We start from the raw sequence: 27,740 nt of genomic DNA on the forward strand, positions 1-27,740 counted from the left end.
TGGGATTTGTTTTGCATAACTATATATTTGTATTGGATTTTGTTTTTCTTGCCTTCTCAGTGGGTTGGGGGAAAGAGACTTGGAGAGAATTAATGATAAAAAAGGGGGGGTTGGAGCCAAGATGGCAGAGTAAAAGCAGTGACTTGCTTGAGCGCTCCCCTAAACCCCTCCAAATACCTGTAAAAATGGCTCTAAACAAATTTTAGAGCAGCAGAACCCACAAAAAGAGAGAGTGAAACAAATTTCCGGCCCAAGACAACCTGGTTGATTGTAAAGGTCTATTGCTCCTGGCTGGGAGAGAAACACAGTTCAGCATGGGCATGCAGGCAAAGAAGAGGCCTCAGCAAACCTGGTGCAGGCCTCATGGGACTGAATCACGGGCATCTGTGGAGGTTTCCAACTTCTCAACCCATAAATGACAAAAACAACTCAGAAGGTTGAATGAGAGAGAAGCTTGTGTTTCAGCCCCAGTTTCAGCACAGCCCCAGGGTGGCAGCTGCTTCCGGAGCTTGGCCCATAGACAGAGAGGGAATCCAGCAACTGATCAGAGCAGGACTGCAGGGATCTCTTTGCTGGTGGTGCGGAAGGATTCTCTTGTTTCGCCCATGCTTGGATCTGTGTCACAGTTTTGGGTGATGGTCCTGAGGCTAGGAGGAGTGCTGAAATGGCAGAGCTTGTAGTGGCAGTAGAGAGAGAATCCTCCTCATAGTTCCAAGGCAGAAAAGAGTGCTTGTGGTCACTCATAGACCAGAGTACAGGCCAGGAAACGATTGAACACCTCGCCCTTGAACCAGAGGGCAAAACAGAAATTGAAAGAATCCACTGATCACATCCTGAAAGAGCTCCCCAAAAGAAAACTCCTAGGAATATTGTAGCCAAATTCCAGAGTTCCCAGGTCAAGGAGAAAATACTGCAAGCAGCCAGAAAGAAACAATTCAAGTATTGTGGAAACACAATCAGGATAACACAAAATTTAGCAGCTTCCACATTAAGGGACTAGAGGGCTTGGAATAACATATTCCAAAGGGCAAAGGAGATAGGATTACAACCAAGAATCGCCTACCCAGCAAAACTGAGTATAATCCTTCAGGGGAAAAAAATGGACATGCAATGAAATAGAAGACTTTCAAGCATTCTTGATGAAAAGACCAGAGCTGAATAGAAAATTTACTTTCAAATACAAGACTCAAAAGAAGCATGAAGAGGTAAACAGGAAAGAGAAATCATAAGGGACTTATCCTACATGGGAAGATGATATTTGTAACTCATGAGACCTTTGTCAGTATGAGGATAGTTGGAGGAGAAAAAATTATATGTATAAACATATATCTATACATATATAGATAGATACAGGGCACAGAGTAAGTTGAAGATGAAGGGTGATAGCTAGAGAATAAAATTTAAGGCGTGAGAGAGGATTATACTGGGAGATGGAAAAAAGGGCTTTTACAGTGGAAGGGAAATGGAGGAAGGTGAGAGGGAATGAGTGAATCTTATCTTCTCACAGGATTTGGCTTAAGGAGGGAATAACATATACATTCAACTGGGTATGGAAATCTATCTTCCCCTACAGGAAAACAGGGAGGAAGGGGACAAGAGAGCAGCGGGGATAATAGAGGGGAGGGTCAACTGGGGCAAATACTTCTAAGGAGGGACAAGGTCAAAAGAAAAAAATAGAATAGGATAGGATGAAGGGAAATATAGTTAGTTTTTCACAACATGACTACTATGCATGTGTTTTGCACGACTACACATGTATAACCTGTATTGACCTGCCTGCCTTCTTAATGAGACTGAATAGGGATGGAGGAAGGGAGAAAATTTGGAACCCAAAGTTTTAAAAACAAATGTTAAAGATTGTTTTCATATGCAACTGGGAAATAAGATATACAGGAAATGGGGTATAGAAATCTATCCTGCCCTACAGGAAAACAGAAGGGGAAGGGGATGAGAGAAGGGGATGGAGACAGAAGGGAGGGCAAATTAGGGGAAGGGGTATTCAGAACGCACGCCATCTTGGGCTGTGGGAAGGGATGAGATGGGGAGAAAATTTAGAATTCAAAATCCTGTGGCAGTGAATGTTGAAAACTAAAAATAAATTGATTAATAATTTAAAAAAGCCAGAGGATTAAGGAAATTTACTTTTGGGAGGTATGGGTAGGGGAAGTCCATGCCTTAAAAAAGTGAAAGTCAGAATAACAAAAGATAAAATGGGTAATTTTGATCATACAAAATCGAAAGGTTTTTGCACAAACAAATCTAATGTACTAAAAATTGGAAGGAAATAAATAACTGGGGAAAAAAATCTTTGTAATAATTTTCTGATAAAGGCCTCATGTTCAAGATATATAAGGAACTGATTCAAATGTTTTAAGACTAAGAGTCATTCCCCAATAGGCAAAGGATATGAACAAGCAGTTTTCAAAGGAAGAAATCAACAAACATATTTTAAAATGCTTTAAATCATTAGAGAAATATAAATTAAAGCAACTTTGAGATTTGACCTATCACACTCAGAATAGCAAAGATGTCATAAGACAAAAAATTTAAAAATGGTGGACAGGCTGTGGGAAAATAGTAACACTAGTACATTGTTGCCAGAGCTGTGCATTAGTGCTGCCATCCCAGGAAGCAATTTGTAACTATGCTCTAATAGTTACCAAATTGCATATCCTCTGACCCAGAAATACCACTATCAGGCCTGTTCCTCAAAAGAAACCAAAGAAAGAGCAAAAAGGATCTACATATACAAAAATTCTCACAGTAATTCTTTTCATGGTAGCCAAAAAGTACAAATTAAGGGAGTCTCTTCTTATTGGGAAATAGTTAAACAAATTGTGGCATATGAACATAACGGAATATTATTGTGACAGAAGAAAAAGTGAAATGTCGGTTTCAGACTGGAGTTGGTACAGATCAAAACAAGCAGACCTATGAGAACTGACACACTGATAGCATAATACCGAAAAATAACTTTGACTTCACAACTCTGATTAATGCAATGTTAAAACAAGAGTCCAAAAGGATGAAGAGGAAACATGACACTAGCCAGAGGTGATTAATTTAAAATGTATAAAGAAACACACATTTTTGGACATAACCAAGGTATGGATTTTTTTGTCCCCTCTGGACTATTCATGTATACGTTGGGAGCTTCATTTATTGTTTTTAGTCTTCGCTTTTTAATGTCCTCAATGGAGGAAGGGGGAAGAGAGGATATGTAAAGGACGGATTAATAAAAAAAAGAGTGGCAGGGCTTGTTTGAGGGAACATGGTATGTAGTAACACAGTGATACCAAACAAAGAGAAATTAAGAAAAGAACATCAATTAAACATTTAAAAATACACAGACGACCTGGAGTCCAGAGGACCTGAGTTCAAATTTGACCTCAGACACATGATACTTAACTAGCTGTGTGACCCTGGGCAAGTCACTTAACCCTGATCGCCTTGCCAAAAAAAAAGTGTTAAAGGTTTCATGGGTTCAAGACTTTAGAACTCTGATCAACTCAATGATCAACCATGATTTCTGAGGACTGAATTGATGTACCATGCTACCCAATTCCTACCAGAAGTGATCGACTTAAAAGGCAGAAAAGAAAAAAGATTTTTTGACATGGTCAATGTGGTCATTTGTTTTGGCTGAGTATGTATATGTGTTATGAATGAGTTTTCTTTTTCTTTTAAATTGTTCAATTGAGGAGACAGATGGAAAGGGAGATAAAATGCTTCTTAATCACAAAAAAATAAGCAAAATAAAAGACAAAAGTGAAACTCCTTGACCCCAAGAAGCCAAAGTTTAACAGGGAGACACAAAATAATTTGAATGGGAAGGTACTAACAGCTATGGGGTTCATGAAGTACTTCCAGCAAGTAGTTTCACCTGAGTCTAGAAGGAAACCAAGGAAGAGGTAATGAAGAAATGCATTCTTGGCATGACAGCCAATTCAAATAGCAAATGGGAGACTGAGGGTCAGATGTGAGGAAGTAAAAGTAGGCCAGTATGGCTGGACCAAAACACTAGGTAGAAGAGAATAATATATAAAAAGACTGGGGTGGAGGGGCAGGTTATGGAGAGCTTTAAATGCCAAACAGCAGCGTCATCTGATCCTATATATACTCTGAATTCACTGAAGATTACTGACACAGTCAAACCTGATGGACTAGAGTGGGGAGAGACTTGAGGCAGAGAAAAACTAATTACAAGGCTATTGCAATAATCCAGGGCAGAGGTAATGAGGGCCTAAACTAGGTTCTCGACTGGGTGAATGGAGAAAAGAGGAAATATTCAGTAGATGTGGCAGAGATATAAACAAGATTGGGCAAGTGACTGGTTATATGGGGAGAGAGTGAGGAGTCAAGGATAACATCGAGGCTGTGAACCCAGATGACTGAAAGACGTTAGCGTTTTTACGAAGATGTCAATGTGGTAAATTTTGGTCATAGTGAGGGATCAATTTTAGGTTAGAGAAGCATCCCATAACATAAAGAACACTATATTGCCTTCTACCCACACACTGCAATATAATCCATGCTTCAAAAAGAAAAAAAAAACCTCACTAGATTCTATGATCTCTGCAAGCTAGATATAACATAGCTCTACTCCTGTTGACAAAATACTCTGAAGAAAAGAAATTTATATAGATATACTCTTGTGCCTCCACTTCCACTGCACTCCTCTCCTCTTCTAAACTCTTTGCAATCTGCCCTCTGACTTTATCATTCAACTGAAACTGCTTTCTCCAGTTACTAATGATTTAACCCAGGGGTCAGCAAATTATAGGACAAAAGCTAAATTCAGCCTACTGCCTGGTTTTGCAATGTACTGCAAGCTAAAAGTGATTTCCACATTTTAAAAATACAATAAAACTATTTAAAAACACGACCATGTTAGCTCACAGACCATACAAAACAGGGTCTTGGGACCCTAAGTTTCCTGACCCCTGAATTCAAATACCCAAATCTAATGGCCTTTCTCAATCTTCATTCTTTTTCATCTCTGCGGTATCTGAAACCATGGACCACCCTTTGTCCTGCCTATGCTTTCTTTGCTGGGTTTTTGTGACAACTCTCTCTTGACCCTCCCTTCTTACCTGACTGCTCCTTCTCTGTCTCTTCTGCTGGATTGTCAAGGACATCCTACTAACTATAATTTTATCCTGAGGCTCTCTCCTGAACCCTCTCCTCTTTTCCCTCTAATTTCTCTCTCAGATAACTGCCATCTAGAGAGAATCTGGCCCTGAGGAGATAAGATATGGGACAAGAGGGAGTAGGGGAAGAAGGAAAGAATGGTTAACAATGAACCTAGAGGGAAGAGACTTGGAAAAAGTAAAATGGGGGGTAGGTAAGAGAATAGGGAGCCCAAGTGGGGCAAATGTACAAAAAGAAAGGATGGGAGCTCTAAATCTACTCTCTACTGACCTTGGGAGTTAGTGATTCATTATGTGGAGTTAGAAACACCAACTGTCAAATCGTGTAAATTCCAAATCCTTTTGTTCTTATGGATAGGACCCTCAGGCCATCATAACCTCCCACCTATACTACTGCAACTGCCTCCCAAATAGGTCTCCCGCCTCAAGTCTCCACTCTGATCCAACCTTTCCACACAATTGTCTAAGTGATATTCCTAAAGCACAATTTCATTATCTCAATCCTCTGCTCAAAAACCTACTGCCTCTATAATCAAATACAAACTCCTCTCTTTGGCATTCAAAACAGTGTTCACAACCTCTAGACTACTTTTCCAGAATCACTACACATTGTTCTCCTTTGCACATGCCACATCTTCCAACCAGACCCCTACTTTCTCTTCCTCATACATAAAGAGCACTCAATTTCCCATCTTCATGGCTTTGCAGAGGCTATCTCTCATGCCTAGAATGCACTCTTATTCATCTCCACCTCTGAGAATCCCTTGGTTTCTTCAGTTCCTAAGTTTTAGTACTGCTTCCCACATGAGGCCTTTTTTGATACGCCCAGGGGCTAGTGTTCCCCAGAAATTACTCTGCATTAATTTGTATACACTTATCTGTATACATTTTTCCCAAAGTTCCTTGGAGGCAGAGGTTGTTTCATGTTTGTCTTTGTTTTCCCAGTGTTTAGCAAAGGGCCTGGCATTTGGTAGGCATTTAATATGCTTATTGTTTTCATGACTTTGGTCAAGACACCTTAGGGCATCAATTTCAGCATCTATAAAACAAAAGTGCTATCCTCAAAAACCTATAATGCCCCTTCTAGGTTTTTATGTGCTTGGTATGCATACATCTGTCCATGAATACGATAAATTTACCTTAAAACAAATTTTCTTCAGAAGTATTCTTTCTTTTTATTTAGGCAAATCATATAAAGCACTGGTTCAAATTTGGACAACACAGTTACTTTTTTTTCCAAATTAACAAGTGTGGTCACTTTTGGTGAAATATTTAAATTACTTAAATCATTTGCTTTATTCTGAAGTGTCTTATTTTTCCCTCGATCACAGAGCTACCATACAAACTCCTTAGTTTGCTATTTAGTTACCACCTATCATTTCCAGCTTCATTTTACATTATTTCCCACTCTATTCTGTTCATTCCAGCTAGATTAGCTTTTTCTCAGCTCTCCACCTAACTTCTGTCTCTGTGCTTTTAATAGGCTGTCATCTATGACTAATATATACTTCTTTCTCTTACCTACATATTAAAACCCTTCTTTCAAATTCTACCTTAGGTTCATGCCCTTCCTCCAAGAAGCTTTCTTGCACATACTCTGTGCAGCCCACACCACACACACACACCCACCAACACACCAACATGTTCTCTCTGGCCTCAAATTTTCTTAGAGCCTTTTCTCTGGGTCTCTCTTTTATATGTAGCACTCTACTTTGTAACATATTTATATGTGTATGTATTATTTATTCCCTTTGTAGTCTGAAAGCTCCTTGACAGAAGGGACTGTATTATTTTCATTGTTGTAGCCCCAACATCTAAGTCACGCCTTGAATTAAAGAGAAAAATTATTTTCAGGCATGTTGTTTAGGTATAGTCTCAAAAACTATAACCATAGTGGAAGAGTCTATAATCTCTGCCACAAACACAAGAGTTCAGCATTTATGAATATTGTGTCACAAAGATCCTTGCTTGAATAGTGTCCTTTGCTTGCTGACACTAAAGAAATCAACAGTTTAAAAAGGGCAGATAATTAAACAAAACACAACCTTATTTAAAGGCTTTATAGTTTTCATAATGCTTTTGCATTCAGTATGTTTTTGCATTTAATTCTAAAGCCTTCAAGGTAAGTTGGGCAGGTATTTAGCATCCTCATGTTATAAATGAAGCCGAGGCAAAGAGGTTGCTCAATAACAGATGGCTAAAGAAGTAGCAGAGAGGGGGCAGCTAGGTGGCACAGTGGATAGAGCACCAGCCCTGGAGTCAGGAGGACCTGAGTTCAAATGTGACCTCAGACACATAATACTTTCTAGCTGTGTGACTCTGGGCAAGTCACTTAACCCCAATTGCCTCACTTAAAAAAAAATTAGTGACTAGAAATAAAGTTTATTTAAGAAGTAGCAGAAAGCTGGAATGTGAAGAGTTTCTTATTCCGTGTCCAGTGCTATTCCTGAAAGTTAAATTCCTACTGCCATGATCTGGGATAGAAAGGGCTTAAGCGATATTTAGAAATGAATATGATGTAAAAACAAAAACCATCAATAAATATAAAACTTAGCATAAATCCAATTAATGATGAAATCACAGCTCCTTTAAAGCAATAAAAGTGTTATACTCCATTACTGGGCTTCCACTCCAAGAAAGCCACTGATTTTTTTAAAAGTCCCCATATTCTCCAAAATATTTATACTATTTATATTAGCACTTTTCGTGACAGCAAAGAATTAGAAACAAAGTAGATGCCTATCAAATAACTAAACAAATCATGATACACAAATGTAATGGAATATTACTGTGCTGTAAGAAATTATGTGTATAATGTATACAGAGAAGCATGGAAATATCTGTATGAACTAATGCAGAGCAAACAGTCAAGAAAACAATATACACCATGAATGTAAATAAAAAGAACCACACATACACAAATCGAAAGTAAATCTAACAAAATGATAAAGATCCAAGCATGACCCAAATGAAGAGATAGATTTACCTCTCTTAAGTGGAGGTGGGAGGTCCACAGGTGTTACATATTGCACAGGTTGTTTTGGTTTTTTTAAAAAACTTTTTCAATATATTGAAAAATATATTTTTTTCTCCCTCAAAAAATATTATTTATTATGGAGGATGGTTCTCTGGTGGGGAGAGAGGAGGATATATTGGGGCTAAATATGATTTTGTAAACAGCAAAAAAAAATTTTTTTTTCTGCAAAAAGTGTTATGCTATGGAAAATACTCATAGTGACTCCATAAAACCTAGTAAACTCTAAGCTCCTAGAGGGAAGGAGCCCTGTCAAAAATTACCTTTGCAGTACTATCACCTAACACAAAGTCTTACAAAAAAGTAGGTGCTTAACAAATGCTCTAGTTGAAATGAAGTGTCTGACTACAACAGTGCCAAGTTATATAATGCTTTTGGCTCAGAGGCCAAAGACACAACTGTGCTGAACAAAACCTTGTTTTTCAAGTTGCCATATCCTTTCTTATTCAGTCTTATGACAATACCATAAGTACCTACTGTGATAAAGCTAACTTTAGTGACAAAATACCAGGTCTCTGATGACCAGGAATAGAGCAGATTCCTTTGCACAAGGTGACAAGTTCTTAACTGTCTCAGGAACCCAAGAGGCAAGCCTGCACAGAGTTCTTCTGTCTGAAACAGGAAAGGGCTCTACTGAGAAACAGTAACCCCTCAAATCAAACAGTTGCATCCATAGCATCAATCCTAACCCCAACTCTATCCCTAGCTCAGATCTCAAGAAAAATAAGAGCGTTCTATGGCTAGGTAAGATTTTGTGAGCAGTTCTTATAACTCGTCCCAAGCTAGAGAAGAGGAGGGGAAGGTTCACAAAAGTCATCACTTGCAAAGGGCAAAAATACTTAAGATTTTAGTCCAGAAAAATACCAAGTGGCCACTCCAGCTCCCCTTTCTGTAAGAAAAGATCGTTGTGGGAGCCTTTCTCAATGTTCTACATAACAACAGGAGCCCTAAGTGAGAGAGAGAGGAATAATACACAGGTGCCCAAAATATAACACTTCTTGAATTTATTTAAAAGCTCACAAACTACAGGAAAAACTCCATTTCCACTCAATAATGTGGTTGAAGGCAAGGGCAACAGAATTATAAAAATTGATCAAAGTAAATATTTGTCTGGTTAGGTTGTCAACCTTTGTAGATACTGTACTGTGGCACTAATACAATAAAAATATTCATTAAAGATAAATGTAAATGATAGAAAACTTAAATTTGATAAATTGAAAGGATTCTTCCAAACTATAGACTGGGAAATGTAACACTTTCTAAACTACATATTCTTCTCAAATTCACAAACAAAAAGGTTTGTGGTCTATGCAATGAAAACAATATAATTTCTACTAATTGTGAGTATATCCCAAGGCTCTCCTCTGGGATCTTCTTTCTTTCTCTTTTCTCCATACACTCACTTGATGACCTCATCAGTTTTCATGGTTCAAATACCATTTCTATGCAGATGACTTCAGCCTTAGTTTTCCAATAGAGTTTTCCTTAGAGTTCCAATCCTGTATTACTGAATATTTGAAATTGCATGTCCTGAAGGCATTTCAAACTCAACAAGTCCAAAACAGAACTCACTATCTTTCCCCCAAAACTCACTTCTTCTTTTGGCCAACTGTATTTTTTAGGGACTTGTTTTCTTCAGTGTACTTTTTTTCCAGTTAGCCAATTGTACCTTTTAAGGCTTTGTTTTCTTCAGTGTACTTTTTTTCCAGTTGGCCAACTGTATTTTTTAAGGACTTGTTTTCTATAGCTAATTTTTGTCTTTCCTTTTCCAAGCTACTCTCTCTTGCATACCTCTCATTTCTTTTCCCATTTTTTCTTCTACCTCTCTCATTTGACTTCTAAAATCCTTCTTGAGGTCTTCTAAGAAAGCTTTTTGGGCTTCAGATCAGTTCATATTCCTTCTTGAGGTTCCAGATGTGGTTTTGTTGACAATGTTGTCCTCTTCAGAATTTCTGCCTTGATCTTCACTTCACTCTTCCCATAATAAGAATCTATCGTATGTTTCTTTTTGCTCATGGGGTTTGCTTATTTCCTGCCCTTTAAAGAGACTGAGCTCTCCTGCTGGGGAGCAGAGAGCACTGACCCAAGCTTCTTATGTTGGAAGCCTAGAGGCTGGTCACTGACTTTGTATGCTGGGGCTTCCAATGCTGGCAGTTGGAGGCTGCAGGTTCTGGCTGTTTACCTGGTGTTGGGCTGCAATCAGCAACACTGGAACTCTAGGGGTAGGACTGGGTAGTGTGGCTCTTGGAGATTTCCTGCTCAGCTGGGCCTTTTCTTCCTTTCAACTTCTTCAGCTCCTTTCAGATAGATGTTGTAGGATGTTTATTCGCTTGGGGCCCCTTGGAGCCCTGCTTCTGCTTCCCTTAGTTTTGCTGAGGCACTTCAAGACCCTGCTGCTGTAGAATACTGAAGCACCTGGTGGTTTTCCAAGCTGGTTTTCCACCGGTTCCCCCCCTTCCACCCTCACTGAGGCACTGGAGGGTGGGTGTCCATATGTTGGTGTTTGCCTGCTCTACCACCTAGGTTTCAGGATCTCCTCCTGATATGCTGAGGTGGGTCTTTCCGCTAGTTTGCTGGGATGCCTCCTGTTCTGTACTGCTCCCCTTTCCCCAGGGATAAAGGGGTCTTTCCCATCAATCCCTCAAGCTACCTGGGCTATTGATCTGCTGCACCCCATCGTTCTTCTGGTTCAGCTGTTCCACAGTTTTTCCTGGGGCCCAAATTCACCTCCTCTTGCAAACTTCCCTTTTCTGTCAAGTGAATCAACTTCTTTCTAAAGTCACCTAAATTCAAAACCTCAAGATCAACAGCAACTTACTCATTCACTCCACATATCCAACTAAATGATAAATCTCATTATTTCTATCTCTGTAACATCTCTCAATGTCGTCTCCTGCCCACTGACACAACTATACTTCGTTCAGACTCTCTCATCAGCTCATATCTGGATTATATTGCAATAGTCTTTTATCCGATGTTCCTACCTCAAGCCCCTTTCCACTACAATCTATATTCCACACAGCCAGTAAGGTGATTTTCTTACCAAGTACAAAGGCCCATACCCCATCAGTGTTACCTTACCCCATCCTACTCAAAAAATGCAATGGGCACCCAAAGTTTTAAAAACAAATGTTAAAAATTGTTTTCACATGCAACTGGGAAATAATATATACAAGCAATGGGGTAGAGAAATCTATTCTACTCTATAGGAAAATAGGTGGGGAAGGGGATAAGAGAAGGGGGGGAGATAGAAGGGAGGGCAGATTACAGGAAGGGGTATTCAGAAGGCACACAGTCTTGGGGGGGAAGGACAAGATGGGAAGAAAATTTGGAACTCAAAATCTTCTATAAGTGCATGCTGAAAACTAAAAATAAATAAATATCAAACCTATAAAAATGTAAAACAATGATATATACAGTTAAAGCAGTGCTCAGAGCAAAAAAAAATTCAAAGGGTTCTCGGTGATCTCTAGGATCAAAAGTCAACAAACATTTATTAAGCACCTACTATGTGCTAGACACTATGCTAATGAATAGAGATACAAAAAATGGCAAAAGGCAGCTCCTGGTTCTCAAAGAGCTCACAGTCTTAATGGGAGAGTCAATATGCAAACAAATCATGTTCAAACAAGCTATATACAGTATAAACTGAAGATAATCAACAGAGGGAAGGCATTTAGAATTAAAGACTCAGAAAAGGCTTCCCCTGGAAGGTAGGATTTTAGCTAGGATTTATAGGAAACCAGGAGGTATGGATGAGGAGGGAGAGAGTTCTAGGCATGGAGGACAGCCAATGAAACTGTCCAGAGTCAGGTGATAAGAGTGTCCTTCTCTGAAAGGCAAGGAAGCTACTAAGTATTTGATGCAGTGTAAAGTAAAAGAATCCTGGACAGAGGGTATGAGAGGGAGAGGGCAGGTTATGAAGGGTTTTCAATACCAAATAAAGGATAGTTGATCTAGTTGATTCTGGAGATGATAACCACTAGAGACAAAAGAGTAGAGGGGCTGACACTATTCTGACATGCTTTAGGAAGATCATTTTGACAACAAAGTACAGGATGGACTTAAGTGGAAAGACTACTCTAGCATTTAAAGCTCATCAGTTTCACCTGTTCCTACCTTTCCAGCTTTCTTACATAAATATTCAGCATACACAACACTCCATCTTTCCTCTAGGGGCTTTTGCCCTGGTTGTCCTGCATGCCTGGAATGCACTCCTTTCTTGTCTCTCACTCCTTGGAATCCCTAATTTCCTTCAAGACTAAGATCAAGAGGTACCTTCTAAAATATCTACATACACACCTACACATACACATAAACACACATGGTTTACCTATTAGAATGAAATTCCCCTTAAGGGCAAGAACTATTTTACTTTTCTCTTTGCATCTCCTGCACTTAACACAGTGTCTGGCACAAAGAAAGCACTTAATAAATGTTTATTGATTGACATCACCATAATGAATTTCTGGAAACCAGGACATAATGTAGACTTATTTCTCCATGGGAAAAATGTTACAATTTAAGGTTTCATTTCTGATCAAGAACTCAGCATCCAAATTAATCAAAAGTATGGCAATGAAGATCTGGCTGTTCTGCCAGAATTTAGAGTTTGTAGATCAACAGCTGGAAAAAAAAAATCGAGGATCATGTTGTACAGACCCTTTACTTAATACAAGCAAAATGAGGCCTTAAAGAGCGAAAAGTATTCTAATATACAAGCAATGCTTAATATTGTTTAGTAGTATATAGGGTCAAACATAGATTCCTGGGACACTCCACTAGAGACCTTCTTTCCAGCTGGCAATGATACCTCTAATAATGCATTCCATACCTAGTCATCCAACCAATTCCAAATACATCTAATTGTACTATCTTTTTGCCCACATCTCTTTCTCTCCAACTACAGTTAACCCTTCTACATCTCAGAGACACAGCACACCGCCACCCCCAATCTAGATAATCTACATAAAATTTTTTGGCCTTTTCTTTGTACCAGAGAAGAAGTCTAAATTATTATGGTATTAAGAGATGAAATATGGGGGCAGCTAGGTGACGCAGTGGATAAAGCTCCAGCCTTGGAGTTAGGAGGACCTGAGTTGAAATCTGGCCTCAGACACATGACACCTACTAGCTGTGTGACCCTGGGCAAGCCACTTAATCTCAATTGCCTCACAAAAAAAAAAGGATGAAATATGTTGATACTATACAACACTATATGCATATTTTATGCATTTCTGAGTTTCTAAACTTCTTCTGTGTTATCTGCTGGCCTTCAAGTGTCTGCAGCTTCCACAAAACTCCCCTAAAACTCCCATTTAATTTCTTCTGCTGAGCCACGAAATCATAACGGGGAAAGTCCCAATGTGGAAGGGATAACAGTATTTCAAAAACATGAAAGATTCCATCAATGCTTTGCTAAAATCTAGGTGAATGTGACCTTGAATTGGATTAGACTATCTCCAAAGTGTTTTTTAGCTCTATAAGTCTGATTTAAAATGTTAATTTTCTTATTTAGAATTATTATAGGGGGCAGCTAGGTGGCACAGTGGATAGAGCACTGGCCCTGGAGTCAGGAGGACCTGAGTTCAAGTCCGGCCTCAGACATTTGACACTTACTAGCTGTGTGACCCTGGGCAAGTCACTTAACCCCACTGCCTAGCAAAAAACAAACAAACAATCTTAGGATGGGGTATTTAACCTGGGGTCCCTGAACTTGTTTTTAAAAATTATTTTGATAATTTTATTTCAATATAATTTATTTCCTTTCTAATACTATGTATTTTATTTTATGCATTTTAAAATACTATTCTCATACGAGTCAAGAAGTTTCACCAGACTGCAAAAGCAGTCCACTGACACAAAACAGATTAAGAACCACTGCTTTAGAAGTTATCTAGTCCCACCATTACTTGCCCAAATTTATGCAGGAATTAAATGTCAGACCTTGGATTGGAATCTGGCTCTTTTAAACACAAGTTCAATGATCCTTCTACTATACTACAGTACCTCTTTTATGATTCAGTTCACAAACATTTATTAAATGCTACTGTACAAGGCACTGTGCTAGGTACTAGAAATGTAAAGTGAAAAAATAACAAAACCCTGGCCCTGAAGAACACACTCAAGAAGTATGCACATAAGAGGCATCATCTGGCCAAATAATATAAAGGCAACAAAGCCATACAAAGTCCTATAAGAAAAAAAAGCATTTTAAAACTCATTTATACAAAGAATTTATTTGAGCTACATAAAGTCATAGAATGACCTCATCATTTTCCTTATAAGCAGAATTATGTCCAAACAAAGTCTGAACAAGACCCAGACCTTCTAATTCCTAGGCCACTGTTCAGTGAGACTCTAATAAATCTAATTCAAAACACATTTATTAAGGACCTATTGTGTGCAAAGTACTGTGCAGCAGAAACAAAAAATTAACAATTCCTGTCTTCAAAGTTTACTGAGGGAATCTACTGAGGGATACAACACGTACAAAGTAATAAATATTAAGAAGAGACAGCATTAACAACTTGAGGGGAGAGGCATCAGGAAAGATCTCATGCAAGAGGTGGCACCTAAATCAAACTTTGAAGGAAGCTAGGGAGTCTAAGAGGTGGAGATCTTGAGTGCAGTATTCATTCCAACCACAGGAGACAGCATGTACAATGACTGGGAAATGGGAAGTGGAGTTCTATATATAACTGCAAATAGGTCAGATTTAAATTCCATAATGAGAAATTTTTATTTTATCTTAGAAGCAACAAGGACCCACTGAAGAATTTTGAGTAAGAGAGCCACATTTCATTTTTGTCTTTATATACTCAGCTCCTAGCAAAGAGCCTAGGACATTGGAAGTGCTTAATAATTACTTGCTAACTGACTGAGCACTAACAGGGTCACACCTGTGTTTTAGGAGTATTAATTTAGGAGCTATATGGAGGATAGATTGGTGAGGGAAAATGTTGAAAAGAGGGAGATCAACTGAAATAGTCCAAGTGAAGGATGATGAGCACATCAACCAAAGCAGAAGCTGTATGAGCTGAGATAATGTGGAGGCTGAACAGTCAAGACATGGCAACTGATTAGATATTGGGGATAAAGGATAGATAGAAAAGAAATAGAGTCCAGAATAATCCTGAAGAACAGAGGGCAAGAACTCATATGTACAAAAATATTTACATCAGCAGTTTTTGTTACAGCAACACACTGGAAACAAAATAGGTGCATAATAATTAGGAAACAGCTGAACAAACTGTGTTATATAAAGGTAACTGGTGGAGTTGTGAACCATTCCAAAGAGCAATATGGAATTATGCCTAAAAGGGTATAAAAATGTGCATACCCTTTGACCTGGCAATACCACCTCTAGCTCTGTATCACAAAGAGATCACACAAATGGGAAAAGGACCCACATGTACAAAAATATCTATGGCAGCTCTTTTTGTGGCGGCAAAAAATTGGAAATCAATGGGATGCCCATCAATTGGGGAAGGGCTGAACAAGTTGTGGTACATGAATGTAATGCAATACTATTGTGCTATTAAGGCTGACTTCAGAAAAACCCGGAAAGACTTGTATGGTCTGATGGTGAGTGAAGTGAGCAGGACCAGGAGAACACTGTACACAATAATAGCCACGTTGTAAGATGACTAATATTGATAAACTTAACCCTTCCCAGCAATACAAAGATCTAAGACATCTCCAAAAGCCTCCTGATAGAAAATGCTATCCACATCCACAGAAAGAACTATGGAGTTTGAATGCAGATCAAAACACTCTATTTGCTTTTTTCTTCTTCTGTTGAGTTTTGCTTCCTCTTTCTGGTGGTTCCTCCTATGGGTTCTAATTCTTACTTACAACATTACTAATGTGAAAACATGTTTAATAGGAATGTACGTGTATAGCCTATATTAGATTGTGCACCATCTTGGGGAAGGAAGAGAAGAAAAATTTTAAACTCAAAAGCATATGGAAGTGATTGTTGATAAATCAAAATAAATTAATTTTTAAAATATGTATATTAGCAATTTTTGTTACAGCAACAAAATGGAAACAAAATAGGTACATAACAACTAGGAAACAGCTGAACAAATTGTGTTATATAAAGGTAACTGGTGGAGTTATGAACTGATCCAACCATTCTGGAGAACAATATGGAGCTATGCCTAAAGAGCCATAAAAATGTGCGTATTTTTTCTTTAAGGACCCACATATACAAAAATATTTATAGCAGCTCTTTGTGTGGTAGCAAAGAATTGGAAATTGGGGGAATGCCCATCAATTGGGGAATGGCTAAACAAGTCATGGTATATGAATGTAATGGAATACTATTGTGCCATAAGAAATGATGAGCAGGCAGATTTCTGAAAAACCTGGAAAGACTTAAATGAACTGATACTGAGTGAAATGAACAGAACCAGGAGAACTTTGTACACAGTATCAGCCACACTGTACAATGACTACCATTAACAGACTCAGCTCTTCTCAGTAATGCAAGGGTCTAAGACAACTCTAAAAGACTCATGATGGAAAACGCTATCTACATCCAGAGATAGAACTATGGAGTCCAAATGCAGATTGAAGCATACCATCTGCTCTCTTTTTTTGGTGTTGTTTTGTTTCTTCTTTCTTGTGGTTCCTTCCCGTTGGTTCAAATTCTTCTTTACAACATGACTAACGTGAAAATATGTTTAATATGAATGTATATGTAGAACCTATATCAGACTGCATGAGTCTTGGGGAGGGGGAAGGGGAGGGAGGAACAGAAAATTTAAAACTCAAAAGCTTATGGAAGTGAATGTTGAAAACTAAAATTAAATTAATTAAAAAACTAAAAATAATGTTTTTTAAAATTAATTGAAAATTTTAAAAAATTAACTAAATTTTATTGTGCCATAAGAAATTAGGAATATGATGGATTCAGAAAAATGTAGAAATACTTGTATGAATGAATGCAAAGTGGAAAGCAGAACCAAGGGAACATTTTCATGATGAATATAAATATACACACATATATGTGTGTGAGCAGACACACACAAAAACAACTCTGAAACACTTCAGAATCCCAACAAGGGACCAACCATGACTTGAAAGACTGATGATGAAACATACCTTTTACTTCTTGGTAAAGAGGTGACAGACTAAGATGATTTCCAAAGTGGGCACCAAGATCCATTCCACTGGGGCCTACGGCCTGACCCCAAGGTAGGGTGTAATCAACCAAGAGAAGGGTGGGAAGACAGTTTGCATACCTCCCTCACTGCCAAAGACAGCTGTGGTCCTTGTCTAAAACAGAACCAAATCTACCCTTATCCCTCAATACTCCCCCACTTGACTCTCTCTGTCCTGTGCAAGTACCTAATACTTCCCCTTTTGAACCAAATTACGACCTAAACTAGCCGCTGATCACAAAGCATCACTTGGGAAAATCCCGCTTTTCCCTAACCCCTTAGAGAACAGGGACTCTTCCATTATTGTCTCTGCATCACCAGTGCCTAGCACACAACTGTCATGTAATAAATTCCTAACACAATGAAATTTAAAGGAAAAATTTATTGAATTAGCCTGAAAAAGTCAGAGCTCTTGATCCAGTTTTACCCTTAACATACTGTCCCATTCCTCTTCTCCCTTTCACTTCTAAACTCCTTGAAAAAATAGTCTACACATACTGCCTCCACTTCCTCAACACCTACTCACTTCCTCAACCCACTACCAATTGTTTGTGCCTAGGACTCTACTGAAACTACCATCCTGAAGATGACTAATAACCTAATTGCCAATGCATAAAATTTCTTTTTTAAAATTGTTTCATGAATTTTTAAGTCTATCTCCCATTTCTAAGTATTTATTTGCATAGGCTATTCTTCATACCTCATATACACTTCCCCTTCATCTCCATCTGGCAGAATATTTGCTTTCTTTCAAAAATCATCTCAGGAGTCAGTTCCTCCAGTTGTTAGTACTCTATCTTCGCTCAAATTACACATTCTCTTCTTCCCTACATCAAATAGAATAGGCACTTCTAGTAGAAACGGAGTATTTTGTTTCTGAATCCCCAACACCTAGCACAATGCCTTGCATATGTTAAACACTTGAGTTAAAATGAAACAAAGGGCAGAAATAAAAAAATAAACATAGAACAGGGACTGATAACTGGCTAGAAGGGAGGAGGGAAGTAGAGGGGAAAGAATCAAAGATAATATTGAGGTTTCAAGCTTGAGTGACTGAAAAGAATGGTTACTACCATCAAAAAACTGGAACTGGCAGAAGCTTTTCGGATGGCGGGTTCCTACTATGTGCCAAGAACTGTGATAAACTGTTTAGAAATATTATAATATTGAATTCAGTTTTTGATACTTCAAGGTTAAGGTACCACAGAAAAGTAAAGTGGAGATATCCACTTAGTCTTTTAGAAACTTGGGAAAAGAGCTTAAACAATCTAGACAAGGTTTTTTTAAAAATTTCTTTCTTTCTTTTTTTTAGGCAATTGGGGTTAAGTGACTTGCCCAGGGGCACACAGCTAGTAAGTGTCAAGTGTTTGGTCTTAAGCCGGATTTGAACTCAGGTCCTCCTGACTTCAGGGCCGGTACTCTATCTACTGCACCACCTACCTATCCCCTAGACACAGAGATTTAGAAGTCTTCTATGTGGAGGACCAATAAAAGAAGAAAATGGAAAAGATCAAACAACAAAGAAGAAATATCCAGAGAGAAGAGGTCCCACAGGACGAAGTTTCAAGAACACTCAAACTTTAGGAGTAGGAGGAAGATGAACCAGAAAAAGGAAACCAAGAGGGTACGTGAAACAGGAGAAAACTGTTACAGAAGTCTAAAGAAGGATATTAAGAATTGGGTAGTCAACACTGTGAACTACTGCAGAAGGATTAAAGTGGCTAAATACCTGAGAAAAAACCACTGGATTTGGCAAATTAGAGTTCACTGGTGACACTGAAGAAAGCAGTTTGAGAAGAGCACTAGGCAACATTTAAATATCACAGATTTGGGGCTGGAAAGGGCCATAGCGATCACTTCATCAAACCCACTAATTTTATAAATGAGAAAACTATGAGGCCCAAGGAGAGTAAGTAACTTGCTCAGGTCACAGGTGACATAGATCTGAGCTCAAGTTCTTTTACTCCAAAGTCAGTACTCTTTCTACAACATGATGAAGGCATTAAAAAGTGAATTCTAACATGGTAGTTTAGCAACGAAGGGAAAAAGAAAGGATGGTGGTTTAAGGGGGATAGCATTGTCAAGGACGATTTCTAAGGCTCCTTCCAGTTCTAAATACTGGAACTTAATGATTCTCAATTTAAAAAAAAAAAGCAAAGATTATCTGTTATAATGAAGACATTAAGAAAGAGGGAATGAAATTGGAAGACTTGAGGAGATAGGAAGAGTCCTAATAGGAAAATGTGGAAAAAACAAGAATCCTTGAATTCCTTAAACTTGAGAATAAGACTTCTTGACTTTGGCAAACAAATTAAATTTCAGCACAGGTATCAACCAAACAAAAAAATTTCTATTCCTGATGATCATCTAAACATGAATGTATTTTTACTGCTACCTAAACTTTCTGGAAATCAATTCATATCTGCTAGATGAGAGCATATTATATTGTAAGTCATATTATACTGTAAGATAATAAAAATTCACCCACTCCTAACTGCCATATATCAATCAGCAAATAAGCATTTATTAAGCACCTACTATCTACCAGGAACTGTCTTAAATATTGGGGATATGAAAAAGAGGCAAAAAACAATCCCTGCTCTCAAGGAAATCATAATCTATTAAGGGGAGAGAACCAAATATGTACAAACAAGCTATATACAGGATAAATAGTAAATAATTAAGAGGCAAGGCACTAGAATTAAGTGGAGTTAGGAAAGGCTTCCTGTAGAAGATGGGATTTTAGTTGGGACTTGAAAGAAGCTTGGGAAGCCAGGAGGCAGAGATGAGGAGAGAGAACATTCCAGGCATGGGGAACATCCAGTGACAATGTTCAGTTCTAAGAGATGAAGCGTCTTCTTTGTGTAATAGTAAGGTGGTCACTGTCAATGGATCAAAGAGAACATGGGAGAGATAAAGGTGCAAAAAGACTGGAAAGGTGGGGTGGGAGAGAGAGTAAGTTATGAAGGGCCTTGTACACCAAACAGAAGATTTTGTATTTGATTCAGAAGGTGCTAGGGAACCACTGGAGTTTACTAAGAGAATGACATGGATGGATCCATGCTTTAGGAAAATCACTTTGGCAGTTAAATGGAAGATGTAGTGGAGTGGGGAGAAACTTGAGGCAAGCAGACTCACCAGAAGGTTATTGAAACCGTCCAAGAGTGTGGTGATGAAAGCCTGTTACCACAGTGATGGCAATGTCAAAGGAGAAGAGGGAACAGAGTCAAGAGATGTTGCAAAAATGGCAAAATCAACCGGCTTTGGCAACAGATTGGATATGGAGGTGAGAAACAGTGTAGAGTTGAGGTTGTGTATCTGGGAAACTTGGAGAATGGTGGTGTCCTCCACAGTAATAGGGAAGTTTGGAAAGGGGTAGATTTAGAGGGAAAAGACAATGAATTCAGTTTTGGAAATGTTGAGTTTAGACATCCAGTTCAAGATATATCTGAAAGGCAGTTGGAAATGTGAGACTGGAGACCAGCAGAGAGGTTAGAGAAGGATATACAGATCTGAGAATCATCAACATAGAAATAATTAAATCCATCAGAGCTAATGAGATGATCAAGTGAAATAATATAGAGGCAGAAGAAAAGAGCCCTGTGGGACACCTACCCACATTTAGTGGGCATGACCTGGATGAGGATACAGCAAAGGAGACTGAGTAGGAGCAGTTTTAGGCAGGATGAGAACCAGGAGGCGTGGTATCCCAAAAACCCAAAGAAAAGAGAATATCAGAGAAAGGAGTGTAATAAACAGTGTCAAAGGCTACAGGGAGGTCAAGAAGAGTAAGGACTGAGAAAAGGTCACTGGATTTGACAATAAGGAAATTACTGGTAACTTCAGAAAGCACAGTTTCTGTGTATGATGATATACTGTGAATAATGATAAAGCTAGAAACAGGATTCTAGAGAGTTAAAAAAGTGAGAGGAGAAAAAAGTGGGGCATCTATTGTAGACTGCCTTCTCAAGGAGTTTAGCCACAAAAAAGCAGAAGAGATATAGAAAGATTGTTAGCTGGGCCAGAAGGATCAATTTATGGTTTTTTGAGGCTGAGGGAGGCTTGGGCATGTTTGTAGACAGTTGAAAAGAAGCCAGTAGCATATGGGGAGAGACTGAAGACTAAGTGATAGGGTGGGGATCACAAAGGGCTTATTACATGTAAACAAACACAAACTCACACTTGACTCTACTAAAACTTTCTATGAACATCATTTTACTGTGTGGCTATCTGGTGATGCCAGTGGACCACAAGTTTTGGCATGTTTGACCAAGCACGAAGGCTTTAAGAATTCCTCCCTCAGGGCAGCTAGGTGGCACTGTGGATAGAGCACCAGCTCTCAAGTCAGGAAGACCTGGGTTCAAATTTGGCCTCAGACCAAACACTTACTAGCTGTGTGACCTTGGGCAAGTCACTTAACCCCAACTGCCTAAAAAATAAAATAAAATAAAAATAAATAAATAAATAAATAAACGAATCCCTCCCTCCACCCAATCAATAGACTATCTCCAAAAGCGGGGGCTTAACAGGTGATGAATTTCTTTGGCCACAATTCAGATGACCATCTCTTAAGTCCCAGAGGTGCTATGATTTGTATGAGTGGAGGAAGTATCAACCTGATGAAATCACAGACCTTTTGAAGTATACACACACAAATATACGTGTATATATATATGTATACCGTACATTATACCAGTAGTAAATCACATACTAGTATTAAACTACTTCAATATACTAGTATTATTGTACCACATACTAGTAATAAACTTGAGTAGGTAAGTTACACATTACCCACCAAAATAAAAACCAAAACACTTTGCTTCTCAGAGATTTGATTCCAACCAATAAAGTATCTCTCCAGAAGCTCAACAGGTAAAATAAACTTTATTGCCCCGTTGGCTACTGATTTTTGGTAACGGAAACTAAAATTTGTTTACACATATACAACAGAGTGGAAATGTCCTATAGATATCATTGAGCACAAAATGAAACAAAATATGTATTTATTCTAACACATTTTAAGTACTTTACATATAATGGTAACCAATTAACTAGGCTTCTCTCCTTGAAAAACAGATTAAGGTTAAATTATGACATTCTATAATTTTTTAAGAAGTCCTTCAACAACAATGATGTGTGTATTAATCACAACAGAATGGTTCAGAGGAACTTTCCTGAGGCTGTATCTAAGTACACCCGACCCAGAAAATATTTTTAGCAAGTGTTCAATCAATGCTGGTTTTGCACATAACCTAAATTAAAAGAGAAATTGGGTGGCATAAATTTAAAGTAACACAGTTACATGGGATTTTAAAAAGCTATTTATTAGTCCTTAAAATATATAACCACCTAATAGTTTGAGACAGGATATTCTGCTATATCTAAGCCAACCACAACCCAGAATCTATGCACACTAGAATTAAGTAATGTGAAAATCACATCATTGCTGCTTTTAAGGAAGCATCACATCCCAAATAAAGGTTTCAAATTCCCTAACTTAATAAACCTACTATATATGTACCTCAACATTAAAGGTCCTGAAAATAACCCAGTATCCGCAAAACTAAAACATTAGTATTAAAAATTATCTTAAAATTTAACATTTGATTAATATTTATGATACATCTATCTAAAATTATATGCCAAATAATACAACTGACAAACTAAATCATCTCTTCCCATGTATAAACAGCTACATTTCTCTGATCATAAAACACTGATATCCCTAAGATTATGGGGAGCATACCCAAGGATTGAAGTAACCATCAATTTGATTAAAAATGATAGTTTTTATATAATGAAAATTGTAGTGTAACAAAAATAACTTTTGGGTAAATCAGGTACGAATTACAGCCAAAAATATGGTGCACACACTATGTTAACATGAGACTGTGAGCAGTAGGAGTTTCTGTAACAATAGCTAAATATCTGCTTAAGTAAAAATGGTTTCAGTCTAAATTTGAGTTTTATTCATATTACTGAGTCAAATTCAGGATTTAGTTAACATATCTAGCTACAGCGCAACAGGCACACACTGGTTTTAAAATAAATGTATTGTGAACATAGAATTCAACATCTCTCTCCCAAAATCCAGTACTTCCTTTCAGGATTTAACTCCAGGGCGCAGAGAAATTTAGAATAATAAAATGCGTGGGTTGTTTTTTGTTTTGGTTCAAGGTTTTTTTGGGAGGGGGAGTTTGTGGTGTTTTTTTTTTTTAACAGTTCAACAACTCTCATTCGTTCTGCAATCACCCCTTTAAGATTCAGATACTTCGAGATTAACCGGGCTTTTTTTGTTCTCTTCCCTATGAATATTTTAAAAAGCTGGTAGCCAGAGAGTCCTTCGGTTTAAACTGAGGCCCAAGATTTTCTTACATTAACAGTCGAAACAATGTTACAACCTTGGATTAGATCAGCTGGAACATTACAAATCTTTAGATTCTTTTTGAACAAGTACTTTTAAAATCTCACAAGACATTCTTTTTGTGCATGATATTGATATTACACAAGTATCATAGACACCATCCCTACATGTACATACGTAACTGTAAAAGTCTTCAACTTTATGAAGACTTCAGAAAATGCACAAGCACATTTTAGCTTTTCCCTCAACTTTTTTTTTGGGGGGAGCAGTTTCTTAACCACGCATATACACCAGTAGAAGTATATGACGCCTGGAAACAAATGTTAGCCACATTCAACCCTTGCATCAATGCTTAAAAGCAAGTCACTAAACAAAAAGCATATGAAGCTTAAAACAAATAGCCACATTCAATCATTGCAGCAATGCTTAAAATCACTAAACAAGTATTAGTATATGAAGCTTAAAAACCAAGCTGATGGCAGACACGTTCTACCATGGCATCAGTGCAATCAAATTAATACAAGTCAATCAACAGAATCCCCATCAGTAATGGAAAATTCTGAAGATGCGTTACCCCTATGTTAGGTCTGGAAGATCGTCGCATCCGCCCTACCACCTTTCTTCTCCCTCGGAGCAGCCCAAAGCAGAGATTCCAAAAAACTGTTTTACTAGGGAAGGGAGTGAAAAGGCCCGAGGAAGTACTGGGGTGGGAAAAAAGTACCTTTTATTTTTTTTTGGTCTTCCTCACTACCTAGACCACTTCCACACATGCTTGGAGTATCTCCTTTAGAAACGCACACGGAGTGGAACATCCTGAGAATCACGCAAATGTTCCATGGTTGCCCGTGGGATGGGAAAAGGGGGTGAGGGCGGAGAGGAGGAAGCCTCTTACCTTCATAAATCAGTCGCGTCCTTTCGGATGGAGGGAGGGAAAATAAAAAATCTTCCGATTCCCCCTACCCCCCACCCCGGCTGGCTCTCAGTGCCCCCCGGGCAGCAGGAGCAGCCACCAGCCCCCTGGCCTCAGCAGCCAGCACCACCTCATACTGCGGGGCTTGCAGCAGCAGCACCCGGAGAAGGGAGAGGGAGGAGGGGGAGGAAAAGGAGGGAGGGAGAGGGGAGGAAAGCAATAAGGTCCTTTTACCACTCACCCCCCACCCCCCCAAATAAACTAATTTACAGCACCCTCTTCCTTAAAAAAAAATGATGAGACCCCCCAATGAGCAGGAGTGGAGGAGAACCCAGGTGATTAGGTGGAGGGGTGGAATTCACAACACCACCGTCCCAAAAAAAATCCTGATCCTCTCTCCCCAGACACTCCCCCCTCAATTCAGCCTCAAGGAGCCAGGAGTCTGGGTGGGGAAACGGACGCAAGGGAGCAGGAGAGTGTCAGCCTGAACAGGGTAGGAGCGTGAGAGACAGAGAGAGCCAGAGGAGGATCAGTCACCGCCCCCCCTTCCTCTTCCTCTTCCTCCTCCTCCTGCTCCTTCTCCTCCTCCCCCCTCAAGCTCTCCCCGTCTCCCGGGGCCGCAGCATAGCAACCGAACATGGCGGCTGCGCAAGCGCCGCCCGCTCAGCCAAGGGGAGAGGGCAGGGGGAAGGGGAGGGAGGACAGAGAACGCGGGGGGGGGAGGGGGAAAGAGAAGGGGAAGAATCTCGCGAGAGGAGGAAGCCCTTAGCCCAATTCGGTCCCCGGCTTGGGGGAGGGGAGGAGGTTGCGGCAGGCGAGGGAGAATGTAGGGACGCGCAGGTGCGAGAAGACGAGGTGGGGGGGAGAGAGAGTGGGTTCTGTAACTCCGCCCCTCACTCTCCGAGCTTTGAGGTGATTGGACAGATGTTCCGCCTCCGCTTGGCTACAGCCAAGCGGAGAAGAGGTTGCCGGACAGACTGAGGTTAGACAGTAGCTGCAGCCCCAGGGCATACGTGTCTCAGTGCCAGCAGTGCTGCCCACCAGAGCATGCAGCCCTAAAATAAGAGATGCAGTAAACAAAAGCCAGATTTTAAAAAAAACCACACAATTCAATTTTATAACACAGATGAATCTGGTGTTTTCGTTATGACCGTGGGGAAGTTAACCAATAAGAACATACTAAAAAGTGAAGGAAGTAACTCCTGTTCATCTAGGTGCAACTCACATAAGGAAACTAAGCCGATTCCTGAGAGAGCAGATTGCTTGCCCAAGGTCACAAAGCTACTTCCTAGCAAATCCAGAATTCCAGCTCAGGTCCCCTGATTCCCAAGTCTAGGCATTGCCACTCCACCAACCTACTTCCTCTATTGCTGACAAATAATCGGCGAAAACCTGCTGACATTCATTATTGCCTGGACCACCTGCCCTTGAGATGCTTATGAAAATGTAGCATATTGGGATTTGCTATCATCACTAGGGAGTGAGAAAGATCCGAGTTCTGGTCCCCCTACAGATAACCAAAAGCAAGTCACAACCCCTCAAGACTGGCAATTCTCTAAGACTGCAAGTGGCAGAAAGTTGCCCAACTGCATCAAAAGGATACAGTTTCCACACGGAGAATTCCCTACATTGATAAAATTTATCGGTCTGAACCAAAACCAAAACCAAAAAGCATCATCAGGAAAATAGTAGTAGTAAATGGATCTGCTCTTGAAGCAAACCAAGTGTCACAGTGGTACCTACAAAATATTAAAAGAACTGGAAGAAGGGCCTATTGTGTTGTATGGTTCCTTTATGGAAGATTATGGAAATGCATAAGATCAGAGGTAGCTGGTTATAATCTGTACCACTGAAGGGAGTAATCATGCCCATGAAATCACAGATCCATTGACGTCCTTAAGTGTGATGGGTCTCTTCCCATCAAAGTACTACTTTGAGGCTTCATGGTGGCCCAGTGATGACCCTCCATTCTGAAACTTAGGGTCAGTTTTGCACAAGCTCTAAGGATTTGTACTACAGGCCCCACCAGCCTGTATTCTGAAGATGAGGCTAGCTAAGTTTAAAAAGACTCACCGTTATAAGTTCAACTAGCAAATGATGATTATTTTCAGCCACAGCAGCCCATGAAGAAAGTAGTAAAACACAGAGGAGTTTTAAGCTGCCTCAGTGGGAGATGAAACTACACTAAGAAAGTCAGTCAATCAATCAATAAGCATTAGAGTATGGCAGAAACTAGGCATAGACCAAAATCTCACACCATATACAAAGTCAAAATGGGTTCATGATTTGGATATAAAGGCTGATACTTATAAGCAAACTGGGAGGGCGAGGAATAGTTTACCTGGAAAACAGAAGAATCCATGACCAAACAGGAAATATAGAACATGACAAAATGCAGAATGGATAATTTTGATTACAATCAATAAGCAACTACTTGACAGGCACTGTGCTAAGCACCCGGGGTTTCAAAGTAAGGCAAAAGACAGTCCCTGTTCTCAAGGAGTTCACAGTTCAATGGAGAAAACATTATACAATGGAAAAAACTATGTACAAACAAGGTATAGACAGGATAAACTGGAGATAATCAGAGGGAAGCAATAATATTAAAGGGGAACAGTAAAGGGTTTCTCAGAGAAGTTGGGATTTTAGCAGGGACTTGGAGGAAGCTAGGAAAGCCAGATGGTTGAGATGAGGAGAGAAAAGTATTCCAGATAGGTGAAAATGCCTAATCTGGAGATGCAGTTCTTGTCTCAGGGACAGCAAGAAAGCCTCTGTCACTAAAAAGGAGAATGGGGGCAGAGAATAAGGTGTAAGAGCAAGTGTCTAAACACAAGGTGTTGAGGGACAAAATTGTTAGCCTGATATTACAGGAAAAGCACTGAGCTGAGTGCTGGGAGTGAGTGAGATGACAGAAAAGAATCCCTGCTCTCTGCTGGGGAGTATCATAATCACAGAATCTCCAAGTTGAACCTCAGTTTCCTCACCAATAAAATGTTTTGAGGAAATTGCTTTGTAAACCTTAAAAGCGCTAAATAAATAATTTGAGTTACTATGATGAGTACATAAGAGGTGTACAAACAAAATAGAAGGGCAGAGGAGAGAAAGATAACTA

The 27,740-nt window shown here is 39.3% G+C and overlaps 1 protein-coding gene across 3 annotated transcripts in view; it reads right to left on the bottom strand.

Annotated features, from left to right (window-relative positions):
• The window catches only part of PTPN4 (protein tyrosine phosphatase non-receptor type 4), a 217,630-nt gene extending 192,420 nt beyond the window's left edge, over positions 1–25,210 (bottom strand). For 2 of the 3 annotated variants that reach the window (XM_078146809.1, XM_020963090.2), the window contains exon 1: positions 24,611–25,210. The gene's annotated coding sequence lies outside the window, so the exon portion shown is untranslated. The remainder of the gene's footprint in view (positions 1–24,610) is intronic. The other variant, XM_020963089.2, reaches the window with a different exon arrangement.
• Positions 25,211–27,740: the final 2,530 nt, after the last annotated feature.

Source organism: Phascolarctos cinereus, unplaced genomic scaffold (genome assembly GCF_003287225.1).
Source record: "Phascolarctos cinereus isolate Bilbo 61053 unplaced genomic scaffold, phaCin_HiC Scaffold_726;HRSCAF=1367, whole genome shotgun sequence".
Lineage (NCBI taxonomy): Eukaryota > Metazoa > Chordata > Mammalia > Diprotodontia > Phascolarctidae > Phascolarctos > Phascolarctos cinereus.